We start from the raw sequence: 18,138 nt of genomic DNA on the forward strand, positions 1-18,138 counted from the left end.
CAATTGAATTTCTATGTGCTAGTACTACAACTATACATCAGAAACTGAAACATAAAAGCCATTTAAAATAGTGACAAAAATATGAAACACGCATAAACCTGACAAAATACATGAAAAAACCGCATACTGAAAATAAGAAAAATTAGAGAAAGGGCTGAACAGATATATGTGCATGGGTCCAAAGAATCAATATTGTTAAAGTATCAATTCTTCTGAAATTGTCTATATATTCAACACAACCCCAATCAACATCCTAGCAGACTTTTTTGAAGAAATTAGCAAACTGATTTGAAAATTCATATGAAAATGCAAAAGACCTAGAGTACTTATAAAAACTCTGAATAAGAGGAAAGTTGTAGAATTAAAACTATCTGATTGCATTACTTATTATTAAGGCCACAGTAGGTCAACACAATATGGTATTGGTATCAGGACAAATAGATTAATGGCACAGAATGGAAAGTCCACAAACAGACCCACACATATATGGAAGACTGATTTTTGACAAAGGTGCAAAGGCAATTCAGTGGAGAAAGGATAGTCCTTTTGACAAATGGTTCTACAATAAATGAATATCCATTTACAAAAAAAAAAAGGTGATCTTTGATCTACACTTTGCAACATACTATTAACAAATATTAACTCCAAATGGACCACAGACTTAAATATAAAACCTAAAACTGTAAAATCTAGTGGGGGAAAGAAAAAAAAAAACATAGGCAAAAATGTTTTTGAACATGTGACAATTATGCAAAAACTTTCCAAAAGCAGGTTTCATAAAAGAACAAATGGATAAATTAGGCTTCGTAAAAATTTAAAACATCAGATCTTCAAGACACTTTTAAGAGAATAAAAAGACAAACCATGGACTAGGAGAAAAGCTTAGCAAATCATATATTTGATAAAGGATTTGTATCAAACATATAAGAAACTCTAAAAGCTCAATAACCGAAAAAAGAATGACAAAAGATTTGAACAAATACTTCACCAAACATGACATACAGGGGGCAAAAAAGTACAAAGATGCTCAACAACATTAATCACAGGGAAACATAATGAGATATCACTACCCAAGTACTAGAATGGCTAAAATTAAAGACTGACCATCAAATATGGCAAAATATGAAGAAACTGAAACTCTCCTGAACTGCTGGTGAAAATATAAAATGGTGTGACTACCTTGTAAAGCCATTTAGCAGTTTCTTTAAAAGTTAGGCATATACCCACCACATGGTTGAGTCACTCCAATGTTAGGAAATAAAGAGAAATAAAAACATACGTCCATACAAAAAGCTGTACGACAATATTCAGAGCATCTTTATTTGTAATAAACAAAAACTAGAAACAACTCAAATGTCCTTCAACAGGTAAATGGATAAACCAAGGTATATACACACAATGAAATACTACTCAGCAATAAAAAAGAGTGAACTATTGATAGTTAACACGGATGACTCTCAAAAGAACTAAAACCAGGCAAAAAGAACATATATAATCCTGTTTATATAAAATTCTGGAAAAAGTAATAAATCTTCATTATCTGACTTGTGGTAAAAGTTTCACAAATAATACTTGTCAAAATCCATCAGATTGTTTACTTTCAATTATGTGAAGTTTATTGTATGCCAATTGTAACACAATAAAGCTGTTTTAAAAACATTTAACCCATTCAAAACCTGACTCTAAGTACAATCAATCCCTTCCCTCCACCCCACAAAAAAATGTGCTTCTCCTACAACATACCTCATTTCAGATGATGGCAACTCAAAAACCCCTTGAAATTACTCAATACCACATTTTCACATTTTAAAAATCAAAGATATGTCTATTTTGAAACTTGCAAACACTCATGGAGGGCATGTGTTTAAAAAAAAATACATTGTGAACCACTGCTGTTAAGAAATTCAAAAATCCCCCATTTTTTACAAGAAAAACTTCAAAGTCTATATTATCCACCAGTTAGGGCCCTCAACAACATAGTCTCCTCTACCATCTACCTTAGTAAATGCAATTTTCAAAACAGGCCCCCATCTTCAACTAGTATAGCATCTTCCACACCCTGTAGCCTTCAAACATCACCTGTTAAAATACTGCCCATTCCTCAAGACCATATGAAACACCACTTTCACCAAGAATCTTTCCCTAGTCCCAATCCAAAAATTGCTCCCTCTTCTGAATTTATACCTCTCTTACAGCATGGACACTCCACCATGTCATATAGTTATGTAAAGACATTTCCAACTCTGTTAAATTATAAATTCTGAATCTAGGTCCCCTTTGACTCTGGTTGAATAAAGCACTTCTGTAAATTTATTTTAGAATATATGTTCAGTATATATGCCTGGGAACGTGTGATTAAGAATCAAATGTTACGGTTTAATGTTGGTTTTCATTCTTTACTAGTCTGTAAGATTGTCCAGTTAGCTTGTCTAATTTTACTATGCTCTTAAATAAAGGCCAAAACAATTAAAGGGATAAACTTTATAGAAAATTTAATACAAACATCTAAATTCACATGGATTATTTTTGGCATCTATATTTCAATGCTTTAGGGCCAATGGGAGGGATAAAAGAAGGCAAAAGAGTCCTATGCTTTAACCACTAGACACAAAAAGTGGAAAGCCCTGCTTCCAACAAAACCAAATGATAAAAAGCCAAAAATGATGCTAGCTGCAACAGTAAGACACCAGGTCTTTTTCAAGGGAATGACACAACCTTGCCTGGAAGCTGGGGCACTGACAAACCTAAGGCCCCAGAGTCCTTGATCACTGTGACCACTTACATTTAACAACTGAATACCAGAAACATTACTTTTGCTCATCTATTACTCACCCTAAAATGTTCTTCCTTCTTATTACTCTCCAGCTGTTTGAATCCTAAGTGATATTTAAAATCTTAACACAAATTCTATGGGCTTCCTCTTTAACCCTTTCCCAGACTCTCAATCCATTTCCCATGTCCCTATCATAAAAAGGCCTAGAGAATTTTTTCCCCTATACCCTTCCAGATAAATCCTTACAGCACTTTTCCATATGGTCATCTTGCACTGTTAATCTAACATCACATGTGTTTATTCTTCACCTCATGTTCCTTGAACAAAGAACTGATTTTTTTTCCTACAGAACCTACCACCTGACAGTACCAATAAAGACTTCACATAAACCAATAATAACGGTATAAGCAACAGTTAAAACATCTGACTTCAATTAGAAAAGTAATAATAGCAGGAGGTAGTGAATAACAACCTGATCTTCAAATTCAACAGAAGAACAAGAACAAGGAATTCAAGTTTATGCTCTTTTTTGCTACACTACACAGGCAGTACAAGATAAATTCTGCCCAAAAGCTTGCACCATTTTATTAAACACAAATATGTATCTTTATGAAAGGTCAAAGTCATAAGAAAAATCAAGCATGCTACTTACTACAATGGCACTATTTCTGATCTGAAAAAAAACGATCAATTTTACAGTTTTAGGAAACCTATGCATTGTGCTGCTACCTGAGTTATATTTTAAGAGACAAAGCTAAAGTATTTTCCTTTTGTGTTATAAAGTATTTAATTAGATAGAGATTTCATACAACTTAATTTCTAAAATGTAATACACATATTTTGGTTACAGGTATTTAACAGAGCAATTAAAGCCTTATTTCCACTTCTGTTCTAAAATCCGCCTGCCCGCAGTGAGTGGGAACTGCTGCAGATCATTAAACACTCATTTATCAATGTCTCTCACCGGGCAACACAATGCAGCAGAACAGCACACAGAAACCATCCCTGAACCCCAGCAACAGCGGCTAATTAGCATAGCCTACCACTAAACCAACACCATATGATTGGAACTGTTAGTAAGGATGCTAGCCAATCAAACTAGGTTATGCAAATAGCCTATTTTAGTTGCCAGGGCAAAGCTACTTCCAATTGTCCAATAGGAAAACAAGCAATAAACAAGAAATGAAATTGAGCTTTGTCACATTTTCAACTTGCTGTTAACACTTTCAGGTTTAGAACAAAATTAACAGCAACTATAAAGGACTAGAAACATATTCTACTTTACTCCAAAGGCGATCCCATGGAATAACATGCAGAACACAGTTAAAGTAGTGCATTTGTTGTAATTTTAACTTTTTACTATATAGACATATGAGTTTTTCTAACAGATGCTGCCATCAACATTTCAACTTTTTTCCCCACCTACTCAAAAGCATTATGTAAATGTATTTCTATACATTAAAATAGATTCTCAAACATTACATTTTAGAGAAATCCCACAAAGCATTTTTATTCTATAATGGAAAGACTAAAGAGGTGGGCATAAAAGAGAAAGCATGGCTCACTGAAGTCTCAAGTATTCCCAGGTGGAGGAAAACACTTCCGTTTATTATGACAAACTTTAATATATAGCTTCAAAAATAATTTTAAAATAAAAATTAAGTATTAACCTATAGAGCTTAAAATATGAAGACTGAGACCAAGTAAATAATACTCATATCTGGGAACCAAGTTCAGTTAAGATGTAACCATAAATAATACATTATATTCACATGCAAAATGTCTAATAATGAATAAAACATTAAAAACTTCAACTGTGTCAGTACATACTAACAGCTACAAAGATAGGTTTAAAGAACATCAGTGTTCTGACAATTCTGGGTGGTTGAGAGTTTCTTTAATCTCACATATTCAGAGAAATGCTTTGAAACATGTCAAGGAGACACAGTTCCCATTTGTGCCTTATAAAAGATACAATTTTATTTTAAAATAGATCAACTTGTCCCACCTAGCCTAGCAATTATCTCCTCCTAAATTGAGTACAGATTCATTCTACATCATGAAAAAGTTTGTGATTTTTAAATATTTTTCCATAGAGTATCTATAAACGTCTCCAGAAAGACTTCTAGCATTTGTAAAGTACAGTTCATTAAGACAGAGTAGATTTCAAGCATCAGATTCCAGGAGAAGAGCACGCTGGTCCTATCCCTAACACTACAATTTCTCTTCTCCTGAAGCCACTTTTCCATCATCTCTAAGCACCCATTACCCACACCAGTCCCTTAATTTTTTCCCATGTTCTCTCTACACAGGAATTCTGGAACCTGTTAAAGTTCAATGAAACCAAGACTGGAAAAGTCAGGTTCTAAAAGTCAGGAAAAGGATCAATAACTCTAAAGCTAGAAGGAAACTTAAAAATCATCTAATATTAACGCCCCCCATCCTATAAACAAAGAAACTACATTTTTAGAAACATAATGCGTAAGATAAAGATCCCACAGATAAAAGGCAAAGGTCTCGCAGTATCCATGAATAATCAGTATTTTAGTCACACATCAATGTCTCTTGGTTTCTTGTCCATATGAAAATTTACTTAAATGTAAGCTTTCATGAGATTAGCTCAGGATCATTCACACCATACTACCATCAATACACTACGAGCCAAGGCTTAAGACATTTGAAAATCACTCTCTAACCCAAAGTATTTAATCCATTCCCTGAAAGACTCAATCTCAGCCCTTTAAACTTTTGACAACTTTCGGTACGTTTTTGAACTACTTGGAACCCATATTAGCCTCCTTTAATTCCGAAGGATAAAGGTAAGAGAGAAGTAAAAGGGAAAGATTTTAAAGCCAATTTCATTCATACTCTTACCCATGAATCTTTAATATTTTGGTTTGTTCTCCTAGGTTCTTATTCCCTCCATAGTGATAAAGCAAGCCTAACTCAGCCTGTCTTGCACTCTAAAGCAACAAACTGGGCATTTTCCATGTCAAGAGGGACTGTTTCCCAGACCACCTCTTAAACATTTTTCATATCACAAAACTTTCCCCCTTCTTAAGGGGACAAATATTTAAAACTTGGCACTCTGACTTTCCTTTGGGGACTAGAGACACAAGGAAACATCATCTGCCTAGTGACAGATGCTCTGGGATAATCCTCAATTTAAATGTTTAGCTTAGCATCAATTCTTTTTAAAGTTACTTAAATTACGGAGTTTAGGAAAGTATCAAAAAGTACTACTTTTAGAATCAGAAATTAAACATTAAACATGTTTTAAAATAGTTAACTTACTAAACTAAAATCTTCATTACATAAATATATATATTCAGAATTCCTAGTAAAGAAAGTTTTCTAAGTATACAATTAAACATTAACTTTTTTTTTTTTTTTGTGGAGACGGAGTTGTTCTCTTGTTGCCCAGGCTGGAGTGCAAGGGCGCGATCTCGGCTCACTGCAACCACAGCCTTCCAGGTTCAAGCAATTCTCCTGCCTCAGCCTCCCGAGTAGCTGGGATTACAAGCATGCGCCACCAGGCCAGGCTAAAAAAGTACAATACGCTGATTACATTTTCTCCCCTTTAAGACATATATTTAGAGTAACTGTTAACTTTTTTAAATCTGCAGTTAATGATGCTTGAGACACAGAAACAGCCTCTATCCTCTCAATGTGTAATAGCCATTATTATTCCCAGTAATGTATTAGCCAAGATAATCTCAAATGACAAATCATACCATACTAACAATTTTATATTTTAGGTAGAAATAGAACACAGCTTTATAGTTTTGCAAAAACATCAAGTGGATAAAATCTTTTTTTAATTTGAAGCCATCTAATTTAGAAAAATATTCAAAAGTCTGGCATGACTACCTTGGTCAAGTTTGTAATACCTCATTCTCTAAAGTAAGGCTGCCACCATAGTTTTGCTGGACATCTTTTATAAAAACGTTAAGCCAAGTAGATATTTCTATTCTCCAACTTAAGGGCAATCCTGCTTCTTTTTTGTCCCCCACTTCTCATTAAGACTGTTTATAAAGCTAGAAGGTAACCTGTTATTTAAATCTGGATTACAGACATAAATTTTTAAATACTGGACTATTGTTTACTCTTCTGAATCAACTAACTCACAGTATAATGTCATATACTAAAATACTTTTGCTCCCTCATTTAGGTATCATGAAAATATAAAAGTTGACTTGTTAAGACTTTATTCAATAGATAGCATATTGTCAAAACAAAAAGATTCTTGCAAGTTAACTTTAGGGCTTAAAAACTGGTTTTTTGTACTGTACTTATCAAGACAAAATAGCAGAGTAAGTGTCATCTTTCTTAATCAACTTCATCTATACAAACTACATAAAGTATTTTTGTATCAATTTCTATGTCATATGAAAACAAGCAGACTTAACAAGTTTAGGGGGTATATTTGGTCTAACTTTTTAAAAAATGAACATTATGAAAACTTCCCTTTCAAGAGCCTTGGTGGGAGGCACCTGCAAGGGATAAGTAGTCATCCTCAAAGCAGCTGAAGCCCAGCTGACAAGGAAAGGCTCTGTGCCTGCTCACAGGAGGTAATGCGTAAAACATGTGGAACAAGGTCAAGGACAGAAGAAACAGTGCTTCCAAACACCGAATTGAAACCCGAAGTCACAAAGGCAGGGAGTGAAGTACAGGTGCTGACTTTCAATAAAGCCTCATCTCCAATGGGCAACTTCGTAGCTCACTAAAGCTAGGCATTACAGAAAACGTTTATAAAGGCCAGGAAGGCCACCCAGTTCTTAAAACATACTACCAGAATTCATTGGTAAAAAGAGAACCAAGGATAGCTACAATTCAAGTGTGACTGAAAAGAATCCTTTAAAACTAACAGCAAGCAAAGGAGCCAACAGCCACCCCAGCAGCTCAGTTTTCCCAAGCTGGGAAGGAGGGTGCTTCTAACAAGAAAATCTAGAGCACTGGATAGAGTAAACACACTGTTCTTATCCTCCATATCAAACACCGAAACAAGCAGTAAAAGATCACAAAATAAAATAAAGCATGGGATGGAGACATATCAGTGAACCAAAGATTTTGTCAGTTTTCTGCAAGAAAAAGGCACCTGGGATCATACCAATAATTTAAGGAATGTCAAAAAGATCTAGAGCTGAAAGCTGGGACCAGGAACCAGAGCAGAAGTGGCAGATGCCACTCTGGGTGGTAAAGAAAAACTAGAGTAGAAAGAAGGGGAGAGATTGGCTTGACACTAAACAACTATCTGCTGCATGATCAGCCTCCCCCAGGGGCTCTAAAGAAATACCTACTCCAGGGAACCTACTGAGTCCCAGCTGCTCAAACACAAGTGAACAGTCACCCCAAGGGCAAGGCCAAAGAAATGCCTGTGAGGATACCAAGCCACCTGCATCAGGACTAGACACGCCAAAACCACAAGTTCGTACTGTTTAATGAGGTCTCCTCAACCTGGCAAGGAAAGAAAGAGAACCTTCCTGCCAGGACTTACACTCGCTAAATAAACTGAAGCCTGTCAGTCCACATGCCTCACCCACAAACACCAAGTCTGCACTCAGTCCTCTCACTTAGAAGAGAAGCAAAAGGATGACAGAGGACTCTGGCTCTTGAGTTGGGCAGTAAGGGTTCACAGGTATTTGTGCCGTGCAGAACAAAGGTGAAAGTAACCTTTGGTGAAAGTAACAAAGGTGAAAGTAAAAACTTTCCTAGTGCAAGTTGAACACATATCATAGAATTATATCATCTTTTAAAATGTACCAGACCTCAATCCAGTGGTAACATTTCTCCTATGACTGGAACGACCTTAGTGACACAGTATCACATCTCCCTCTCCATCAGTCTTAATACACTATGATCTTCAGTATAGTTTTCTGTTTTCAATATTCAGAAGATTCTAACACAAAAATAAAGAATTCAATTAAGTGACAGCAAGATGTGTAAGTGAATATACCTATACACAAGCTGGAAATAACTGTCTGGTGGGTTAACAGCTATGAAGTAAAAAGAAATATAAAGGGCTCCAAAGCTCTCATTTCAAATCTTGAGAAATCAAGAGAAACTGTCTAAAACTGATGGCCAAGAACGAGGTTTAAACTAGTTTTAAAAATTTTAATAATAATCAACAGAAAAACTTTAAAAGAAAATCGGGAGAAACTGGCTGGCAAAGAGATAGCACTGAGAGGTATCTGATTTCATAGTAAAACAGAGCTACAAACATACTAATGTATTAACAGTCATGGAGGCAACCAAGAGAAGAATCTTAAAATGGAAAAGATTAAAAGGGGTTACCCCTGTAAGGGGGAACGAGGAAAAGGAAAACTAACATTTCACTCTTTTACTTCCAGAATGGATTAAATTTTATTAACATAAGCATGTAAACTAGACTGATTAACGCTTAATATAAAAGAACAAGTCTGAATTTAACAATATCAGCTAAGCACGGTGATTGTTTTAGATATGTGTCCCCACCCAAACCCCGTGTCAAATTGTAATCCTCAATGTCGGAGGAGAGGCCTCTTAAGGGGTGACTGGATCATAGGGGCAGACTTCCCCCGTGCTGTTCTCAGGATGATGAGTTAGGTGAGTTCGTTCTCGTGGGATCTGGCTGTTTAAAAGTGTGCAGCACCTCCCCCTTCTCTCTTTTCCTCTGCTGGAAGACACGCCTGCTCCCCTTCACTCTCTACCGTGACTCTTAAGTTTCCTGAGGCCTCCCTAGCCATGCTTCACGTATAGCCTGTGGAACCGTGTACCAATCAAACCTCTTTTCTTCATAAATGACCCAGTCTTAGGTATTCCTTTATTATAGCAGTGCAAGAACAGACTAATACAAATGGCCTGAAGAATACTACTACCAGCAGTAGAAGAGGAAAGAACAGGGTGTAACCAGTAGGTTACAAAAACAGCAAGCACTCAACAATGTTTTTTAAGCTTTGGTAACTTTATACAAAGCAGACCTGGATTTGTGTTAACAAGATAAATCTTTACATCTTGAGTATCTTTTTGAGTACCTGATTCCATGCAGTACATTTTGTGGATGGTTTGTAAAAATTAAAATGAACTTATTTGTGTTTCTCTCTAATGTATATCCATTAGCAATATGGATCACTACACTTTTTTTAAAAGACTGAAGTAAGGAATACAGAGGCCGAACTAAGAAGGCACCGTTAAGTAGCCTGTTATTAACCACCAGAGAAAAAGGGAGAAAGAGTGCTTAAAGAAAAGTAAAATCTTGGCTGGGCGTGGTGGCCCATACCTGCAATTCCAGCACTTTGGGAGCCCGAGGCAGGAGGATAACCTGAGGTCAGGAGTTCGAGAAAAGTAAAATCTTAAATTTCACCTTTTGAGGAGTTGATCTACACTATCCAAATCTTAAGCAATGATAATTTTTCATATCAAGTTTTGTAGTTTTAGTTTTCCTGTCAAAGAATCTTACTTCTTACACTAAGCCAAAATTTATTCAAAACTTTTAAAACAATGGCCAAATCTATAATTTTCTAAAACTACAAAAAAAAACCCATCAAATTATTCCTAGAGTGAAATTATTTCATTTCACTTTGAATCTACAATTCAAATCACTGTCAATAAATACATTCTTCACAACTCCTATTTGCTTAAGAACACATGTTCCTTTTAAAAGCAGTATTACGTCTAAAAAACTTCCCAGAAGAGCCAATACAGATAAGCTTACTGTGCCTAATAAAAACCAAAGAGTACATCATTTATGAAGCCCTGGGAATCCCTTTAAAAGGAGATATATATTACACTACATAAAAGGTCATCACCATCAACAGACTGCTGATGGGTTCATTCTCATTTGTTCAACACATAGATTTGAGAATCTGTTACGTTTGAGGCATTACACTAATAAATAAAACTTAGTTCTCCAATACCAAAAATTAAAGCTGTTGTATAAAATGACATCAAGAACAAAAGGCAAATGCAAACTGAAAAATGTACCAGCAATAAGTAACAATAAGTATCCCTAGAATCAAAAGCATGATCATTAACAGTAGGGACTCACAGGTCTGGATTTGCTCCCCAGCTCCATCCCTTACTAGCTGTGTGACCTGGGGCAGGCTACCGAACCTCTGTCTGGGTCAATCACAGTACCTGTATCAGAGTTATCATTAGGAGTAAATAAGTTAATACCTGTAAATAATTTAGAATAGCTATTGGCATCTAGTAAGGGTTCAATGAGAAACTTTGGTAAATTAAGAAAAAAAAATTAAAACCCAAAAGTAGTATCAACAAAGAATGGTAAAAGGAAACTCATAAAAAAATCAGTAACAAACCCCCCAAAAACATACTTGGTCTAATATTCAAGCAAATATAAATTTAAATATTGAGTTATGTTTTGTCTATCGAATTGGCAAACATTTAAAAATACCTAGGATCCTAGGGTGTAGAAAAATTCTGATGTGTAGCTGGTAGAAGCATAAACTGTACTTTAAAAAGATATTTAAAAATAACATATCAAAAGGCTTTAAAATGTACATATGCTTCACCTTAACAATTCCAACTTCTAGGAATTGAACCTAAGGCAATAAATAAAAAACAAAAAAATCCCATAATAGTATTCACTTAAACATTGTTCATGAACTAATTAGCAAAAATGGGGAACCATTAAACATTAACTCATTCATAGGATACTAATTTGTCATTTAAAACAGTACTATAGAAGAATATTGATGCTGGAGAATGTTTAAAATTTAAAAGCAGACTAAAAAGTGAGTAAAGGCCAAGATGGTGACTCACACCTGTAATCCCAGCATTTGGGGATGTTAAGGTGGAAGAATCACTTGAGGCTGGTCTTCAGCAGTTCAAGATCAGCCTAGGGAACATAGCAAGACCACATCTCTACAAAAATAAAAATAAATAAGTTAGCCAGGCGTGGTGGCACGTGCCTATAGTCCTAGCTACTTGGGAGGCTAAGGTGGGAGGACAGCTTTAGTCCAGGAGTTCAAGGCTGCAGTGAGCCATGCTTATGCCACATTGCATTCCAAGCTTAGGGAACACAACAAGACCCCATCTCTTAAAAAAAAAAATCTGCAAAGCAAATTTCAACACATTTTCATGAGTTATATTGTTAGTATCTGTTAAGTTTCATTGCTTTAGTTCTTCTTCAGAGCCTCCTGTTATTTGCATGTTGAAACTTCTTTGCCTGTCTTTAATAACCGTTGCTTTCTCTGGAATGCTTCATTTTTCTTCATTTCTCCTTGGTTATTCATCTTCATTTGAGATGGAGTCTCGCTCTGTCCCCAGAGCGAGAGTGCAGTGGCATTATCTCAGCTCATTGCAAGCTCCAGTCCCAGGTTCACGCCATTATCCTGCCTCAGTCTCCCGAGTGGCTGGGACTACAGGCAACCGCCACCACCACTCCTGGTTTCTTGTTTAAGTAGAGGCGGGGTTTCACCGTGTTAGCCAGGATGGTCTCGATCTCCTGACCTTGTGATCCACCCATCTCGGCCTCCAAAGTGCTGGGATTACAGGTGTGAGCCACCGCACCTGGCCGGTTATTCATGTTAAACAGTTTTCTGAGAAATTTCATATTGTGTTTTTCACTCTGTTTAGGCTTCATTTTTTAAATTATCTTTTACTTCTCTTTCCTGAGTTATCACCACTTTTCTAATTTTTCTTATTTAGATTTACATTGTGCTTTAATATTTATATCATTTTCTAAATTTCTCTGGGTTTATTTTAAAACAGGTTACAGTTTCATTTATTTTGTGGACATTTCTTTCTGGCATGCTTTCATTGTCTGCAGTAATAATATTCTGCTCCTTATGCTTCTCTCTTATAAAAACTCTGTGGGGAATTTGACTATGATCCCTGTCCATTGCTCATTTTTATGTAAAATAAAAAACTTTGGGGAAACTGGAGTAGCTTTTCTGACTTCAATAAGAGTTCTCTTCCGTCTTCATGAAGGATACCAAAATATAGACTCATGAATAAGATCTCCTGTACTTTTATCTTCTCCCACTTTCATCTGACATTTTTTCCTTTGCCCTCATTGTCTCCATCTTGTTTAATGTGGATTCTATTCCCAGCAGTGTTTCCTTGGTGTAGGGCTTTGACTGGGAAGGAAGCTTAAAACTGGTTAGTTTTGAGAGTTCACAGGGACCAGATGACTCTAACCCCCCTTCAGAACTTACTGTGTCCTCCAGGGAACTCAAAACTATCTCGAGTTCCAGCTGCTGTTCTCAAACATACTTTCCGCAAGTCTCTCACTAAAGTAAGTCTCCTCTGTTGGTTACCTTGGGGTTCTCCTATTCTCAGGCCCATTAGACACCCTCATGCCTCCTTCTGCACAAATGCTGATACCACACAGGTCTTGTTATCAGACATTCACTCTCACCTACTTACTTGTATGTGAGTCAGGGGGATACTGTTCACCTAGTCTTGCAGATGCTGAACGTGACGTTTTGGTTTTGCTGACCTAGTTACTCTGTCTCTATCTAAAGGAAAATGGGAAAATTTTAAAACTATGTTCTGTTGTCATCTTCCTAGAACTTAGACATTCTTTGAAGGTACACTTAGTAAGTATACCGAAAATCCAAAATCGTGAATATAAATGTATTTGCTTTTACCTGGGTCTTAAATAGAGATACTAAGGTAAAAAATTCAATTTTACAATGTGGCTTACCTCAGGTTTCCCACCATTTTTTCTATAAATATCAAATGTTCTTTCATATGACACATACATAATGTAATCATTATTAATTGCTTCCACTTAAAAACATAAATAAAACTATGAAACATAAAAAGAAATGGAAAATAAGGAACTCTTAAAACCAATTGAAGAAATGTATTAAAGCGAGAATATACTTATTTTTACGCATTAAAAATGCCATTAGGATGGCAAAAATTATTCTTTTTGCATTTGCTGAGCACTTCCTGTGTCCCAGAAATCCTGCCAGACAGTCACAGGGCACACAAAGAGGATAAGCCTTAACCCCCTGACCTTCAGGAACTATCGGACTAGCTGGACATAAAACCGGTAAACAATATGTGCACATGCCATAAAAGTATTAAACAAAAACCACTTGCTAGAAAGAAAGAATCTGAACTATTAGGAAAAGGGGAGTGGCTGTCTCTTTTTACTTTATGCATTTCTACAGCACTTATACCTCCTCCACCAAGTATACAATACTACTTTATTTGTTCAAAAATAAAGAGATACTTCTTTTTGCCTGTTGAAGATTTATTTTAACTATAATACTCAATGCTGAGAAAAATAAATTAAGAGACATTCTTGTAATATACAGAGTGGTACATATTACCAAACAGCTTTCTGAAAAGTTGTATCAAGAGCCTGAAAGTTTTTCAAACACTACGACTCCTAGGAAACAATTATAAGAAAATAATTTTGCAGCCAAATATCATACACAGATATTAGTGCTTTAGAAAACAATTTAATGCCTAAAAATAAGAGATACTTAACTAGGAAATAAGCAAACTGTAAAATAAATATATAAAGTAATTGATCTTCAAAAGCATTCTGAGTACCCTGGATTTGCTCCAAGTTCAAAGTAACAGCAGATCACTACCGTAAGCTTTTGCTGACGTAGAGAAACATTTATGATATGTTAGTCGATTCGAGTATAAAATGGATCTTACCCAACCACATCATTCTGAATATTCAAAATGATCTCAATTAATTTAAAAATGGCATGGAAAAAAAACTGGAAGGGAATGTGTCACACTGTAGAGGACACTAAAACTTGGGGTGTTTCCTTATACTTATCCATATATATTTATACATTTCAGAATTCTTTCAGTGATTTTGTTTTCAGTGATTTTGTATTATCTAACAAACAAGAATTAAAACCATGAGCGCAAAAGCAAATCCACTATCTTTTTAACTTACTAAAAAAAAAATTTATTGAACCAGTAAGAAAAAAATCAAACTGCTTGAGTTGAGACATGAGCTAGAGAAGGAGACACAGACAAAGAAAAAGATCAGACACACACGACCACGAGAAGAACAATTCCAAGGGGAGGCAAACTGGCAACAGCTACCTAAGTATTACAATGTACATGCCCTTTCATTCTCCCAGTGTATCCTGCATATGATGGGATTTTAAAAGCTGGGGTTTTGTAATTTACAGATCTGATTTCTAACTCTTGTATAATGAATACACCCCATTTCTGTGATCACTGGAATCTAATTGTTCTGTAATGAATACACCACATTTCTGTGATCACTGGAAATATGAAAATTTTGTCCTACAAAATTCACATTTTAAAATGAGTTAAGAGAATCTAAAATTAAAACTCTGCCACAAATGGTTTTAAGTACTTAAATTCATATATATATGAGTGTATATATATATAGTGTATGCATAAGAATTATGACAAAGACAATATGAACAAATCAGCACATTTAAAAATAAATTTCCATGTTTATTCATCCTCAAAAAGTGATAGTTCTGTATGCTTTGGAACTATTCCACTTTTTAAAGTGACTAGTATATCACTATTGTTTAAAAATTTTTTAGGTGTTAAAGAAGTTCATTTCAACAAAACAAAGAATGGTAGCAACTTCTATTCCCAACACATTTTCCCAAATCATGTTCCACAAGATGTTAATAGGTATAAATCAAAAATAAAAGGAAAGGGAGGTCCCTTGATCAAATAAACTGAAGAAATGCTGGTTTACACAGGTTTCTTTATATCAAAGTCTTTATATTTATATACATGGTAATCTCTGAGGCAGTACTTTTTTCAAATCTCATCTCAGAAGTGATTCTATACCTTAAATAAACTGAATTTGGTTACTTGTGATTCAAAAGGGCAAAGAGTGGTTCCTAGGATCCCCAAATGATGTTGTGTTAGGGTAGAATGGTGTCACTCATTACTAAGAGAACTGAATGGGGGAGGAGGAGGGAATATGCAGGAGAAGCATCCAGGAAGCAGTTACCTGAGTGTGGAGCTCAGAAGAGAAGAATAGGATGCAGAGATTTTGGTAACCTCTGCATACAGGTAAAGCCATTACTGTCAATGTCATTACCCAGACAGTGCTCTCTATTTTCTCTCTGCATGCCTTGAATTCAATAGGTGAGTCTTAACACTTTATCAGAAACCTCCACTGCCTCATTTATTTGTTATCCATAAGCTCAGGGATCTTTGTAGGCAGAGCACCTATAATAGTACCTGATACAAAGCAAACGCTGACGAAATAAATGTTTGTTAACAAATCATTTGTTCTTCCAAAAATCAAAAGAAAATCCAAATTTACCTCATTCATGTTCTAAACTGTATTTTAGAATATGCAAAAAGATCCTCAAATTAAGTAAGTACAGGAACACCTATAGACACATGGACAAAATACATCAAAGTCTGACTTTGGCCTAGTGTTCAGTAAAACTATTTGTTCTCTCCCCCACCAGTTTTACTGAGTTATAACTGGAAAATAAGAATTTTACATATTTAAGGTGTACATGATGTTTTGATACATATATACAAAATGAAATGATCACCACAATCCAGTCAATTAACATACTCATCACCTCACAGAGTTACTCTGAAAACCTACTCTTAAGTGTTCACTTCTGAAAGGCCCATCAGCCAATGCCTACTTCAATGTCCTTTCCAGCATCCCTGAACCTGTGCCTCATCAAGGAAAAGGTGAGAATAAGTTACCACATCTAACCAACATAACAAAGCCAGTACCATGAACAATGCCAGAAGGTAAAAACAAGGCCTGGAGAAAGCAGACCACTTGCTTTCAAATGTGTGTAAGCATTCTCTAGAAACAACTTTCGGTGAACATCTACTCATGAGTTTTAATGTGTTGAAATTCTATCAGTCGAATAACTGTGTGCATAGTAATACAAGACCAAACTGCTATATTAATGATGATTCTGAAAGCTGTTAATTTTATGTTCAAAAACAATTATTAACTTTCAAATTGTTAGAAAGGGAATACACCAACAGCTAATATATTTATTTAACAGCTAGATCTTCTTTCCTGGGTTTTTTCCTTTGTAAGCCAATAAATGCTGGTAATTTTTAAAGAATACAAGGCTGAATAAAAGATTGGATTTTATCATAAATCTAATCTGTAGAATTTTCTTGTGTTCTAGCATTCATAAAATTAATTAGATAACTATAAACTGTATTTACTCATTAGTTATTTCATTCCATTGAGGCCATAAGCCTTTCAAGAAAAAGAGCTATTTGGAAACCCTCCATGTCTTATGAGGATAAACAGAAACTTTGCAACTCCAAAATTTCATGAGAGAAAATCTCCAAAATCAGTAATATTCATAGATAAATCTATGAGATACCCCAAAAATACTTTGTTCCTCTACTGACCTCAGTCGAAAGTGAGCATCTACTTGGTATAGCCAATGTGCAGTATAGCGCCCAAGGAGCAATCCAGGAGCTGACAATGCTGAGAAATAGTTCCTGCACCAAAAGGTCAAACTTATAAAATCTGACAACAAAAAAATGTGCATAAAATTCTAAAAATGTTTCTGTAAATATGCCTATTTGTTGTTCTATGATGGTGATATTTAGCTTCAGCATCATGTTGCTTTCAACAATCAGCGAGCAACTCGGCCAGAATGTGTACCCGGCATACCTCTAATGTGTACAGGCACACATAACACGTGCGAGCCTGTGTGCATGCATGATAGATGCGTAATGGAGGTGATTGCTCAATCACCTCTGACGTAAACAAGAATTAACATCAGTCTTAAAATGGTGACTTCCACATGAATGTAAAGTATTATATAATCTAATTTAATTTATAAATATATTCAAGCACATTTCTTCATATAAAATCATACATCGAAACACTTTTTTAAAAATCTTAAAATCATAAAATGATTTTTCCCCTAGACAAAACCCAGATCACCAAAAATAAAAACCAATCACAAAAACTACACCAATGATATAATTACTATCTGTTAGATATCAATTCAAAATTTATATAATTATCTTTTCCAGTTAGCAATCACATTTTCAAACATTAGTTTATAAATATAATCAAACAAGACTATCTCTGACAGAGTTTCAAATGTAAGACACTTAGTTCAACAAAATGCCTTACAATATGCCTGATTTAAGAACATTTAAGTTCAAAAGTTAGTAACACTTTATACATTAGCTGCACTACATTTTCAGGATTTGAACATAGCCACACATGGAATAGCCTCCAGCTTCCCATGTATAATATCTCCTCAATTAATTACAGAGCAATCAAAAAATATTCTTTCAAAAATGCCTTCACACTGCTTCTTCTGTATAAAAATACAAATGACAAAAGGATAAGAGGGGAAGGGAGGGAAGGAAATGGGAGGCAGGGATATCAGGAACAAGAAAAAAATAAACAAAATCCCAGAGCATATCTTTTT

The 18,138-nt window shown here is 35.3% G+C and overlaps 1 protein-coding gene across 11 annotated transcripts in view; it reads right to left on the reverse strand.

Moving 5' to 3' along the window:
* The window catches only part of DYRK1A (dual specificity tyrosine phosphorylation regulated kinase 1A), a 150,773-nt gene that overhangs the window by 74,561 nt on the left and 58,074 nt on the right, over positions 1–18,138 (reverse strand). For 3 of the 11 annotated variants that reach the window (XM_074034025.1, XM_045389301.3, XM_074034022.1), the window contains exon 3: positions 17,096–17,188. The exons of the other annotated variants lie outside the window; for them this stretch is intronic. The gene's annotated coding sequence lies outside the window, so the exon portion shown is untranslated. The remainder of the gene's footprint in view (positions 1–17,095; positions 17,189–18,138) is intronic. 11 annotated transcript variants of the gene reach the window in all.

This window comes from Macaca fascicularis, chromosome 3 (assembly GCF_037993035.2).
Source record: "Macaca fascicularis isolate 582-1 chromosome 3, T2T-MFA8v1.1".
Taxonomy (NCBI): Eukaryota; Metazoa; Chordata; class Mammalia; order Primates; family Cercopithecidae; genus Macaca; species Macaca fascicularis.